Raw genomic sequence first — 1,844 nt, forward strand, 5'->3', positions numbered from 1 at the left:
TGTCTGCAGGATATAAACTGTAGCTGGGCCAGCAATGAGTTGGCATAATTACGTCATTGTCACTCCCTGACCGTAGAAAKCTTTTTATGTCTCTATTTTGGTTTGGTCAGGGTGTGATTTGGGTGGGCATTCTATGTTCCTTTTTCTATGATTTGTATTTCTTTGTGTTTGGCCGGGTGTGGTTCTCAATCAGAGGCAGCTGTCTATCGTTGTCTCTGATTGAGAACCATACTTAGGTTGCCTTTTCCCACCTGTCTTTGTGGGTAGTTGTCTTTGTGTAGTTGCATRTCAGCACTAGTTGTTTATAGTTTCACGTTCGTTTTGTTATTTTGTTAGTTTGTTTAAGTGTTCTTCGTTTAATAAAGAAGAATGTATTCCAATCACGCTGCGCCTTGGTCTCATCGTTGCGACGAACGTGACAGTCATTTAGTTACGATGCCCTTCAGTTAACCAATTAAAGCTAGAATCCTCAGTTGCTACATCCATTTTTTGGGATTATGTATTAATTATGTACCTGTTGATTTTTGAAGAATATAACTTACCTCATGAGCTTAGTTTAACTGTCGTACCCCATCAGAACCCAAAATATAAGCTTGTTTCACTCCACTGTTTCTAAACAATGTCAATGTAAACAAACACTGTATAGCCTCAAAACATGGTTAATTAAACTTAGAATTGTTATATCGTGGATGGTCAGTCCTTGCATCCCTAGCTCTGTCTATGAATTTGAGAGTGGTTATACTTCTCCAGCCCCATCCCTCAGCTGTTTACCAAARSTTTTAATCAGTGACGGGGGGTAGTTGTATGAACTGCAGATTGCCCTTTTAATATCCATTTTGATAAAACAAATACATTCTTAGAAGGAAAAAACAGGCTTGGATTTTCTATAAATATATTTCTGATACATGGTAAGCCCTTGGTGATAAAAGATGTGCATGGCTGATGAAGTTCTTATCTACAGTGTCTACACACACTAAATTACCAGTCTACAGTAGATTCATGGATATTCTGAAATAATTTAAAATGTCACAAATACAATAGAAATGTCACATCAGGAAATACACACAGATGTGTAACCAAAGCATGCAGTGAAGCATCAATAAACATATAGAGTTTAAGGAATTTCAGCATTACATTTGTGTACAACCAGGACTTGAAATGCTGCAGAATAACTTCTGAACTTTCAAGAGGTTTAAAACAAACAAATCACAGCCTCTGCACAGTTACACACAAACAAACAAACAGACACATACACACAAACACACGCATACACACACACTCTTACCGGTCCCCCAACTATTAGGGGTAAAGGTAGAATCAACAGAGGGATGAGGAATATGATCAGGTAATTCCGATACCTCCATAGTCCAGTCAGACACACCACCATGGCTGGTCCAGATATCCAGAGAGTAGCACAGGTACACAGAGAAGAGAAATTGATATATTAAATAGAAAATCTAATTGGAGTGCGGGGGAGATGTTACGAGATAAATGAGGACACTACCACACTGTTAAAAGAGAGAACAGGAGATAAAGTTGCAGTATACATACAGTATATCACGTAGAGGCTGAATTAAATATTAACTTTTGAGTGAGGTGACTGGGCTGAGGAGGGAGTGTGTTGTACAACACAAGACAGTAGTGTGAGTGAGGGAGGGGGTGAGTGAGTGAGTGAGTGAGTGAGTGAGTGAGTGAGTGAGTGAGTGAGTGAGTGAGTGAGTGAGTGAGTGAGTGAGTGAGTGAGTGAGTGAGTGAGCGAGTGATACCTGCTAATTATCAAAATCCAGAAAAGAACCGTTAAATTCTACAACCACTTAAAAGGAAACGATTCGCAAACTTTCCTT

The 1,844-nt window shown here is 39.1% G+C and overlaps 1 pseudogene; it reads right to left on the reverse strand.

The window, feature by feature from the left end:
• Positions 1-1,471, reverse strand: part of LOC111957555 (solute carrier family 13 member 2-like) — a 9,754-nt pseudogene extending 8,283 nt beyond the window's left edge.
• Positions 1,472-1,844: the final 373 nt, after the last annotated feature.

This window comes from Salvelinus sp. IW2-2015, linkage group LG4p (assembly GCF_002910315.2).
Source record: "Salvelinus sp. IW2-2015 linkage group LG4p, ASM291031v2, whole genome shotgun sequence".
In the NCBI taxonomy this organism is placed as follows: domain Eukaryota; kingdom Metazoa; phylum Chordata; class Actinopteri; order Salmoniformes; family Salmonidae; genus Salvelinus; species Salvelinus sp. IW2-2015.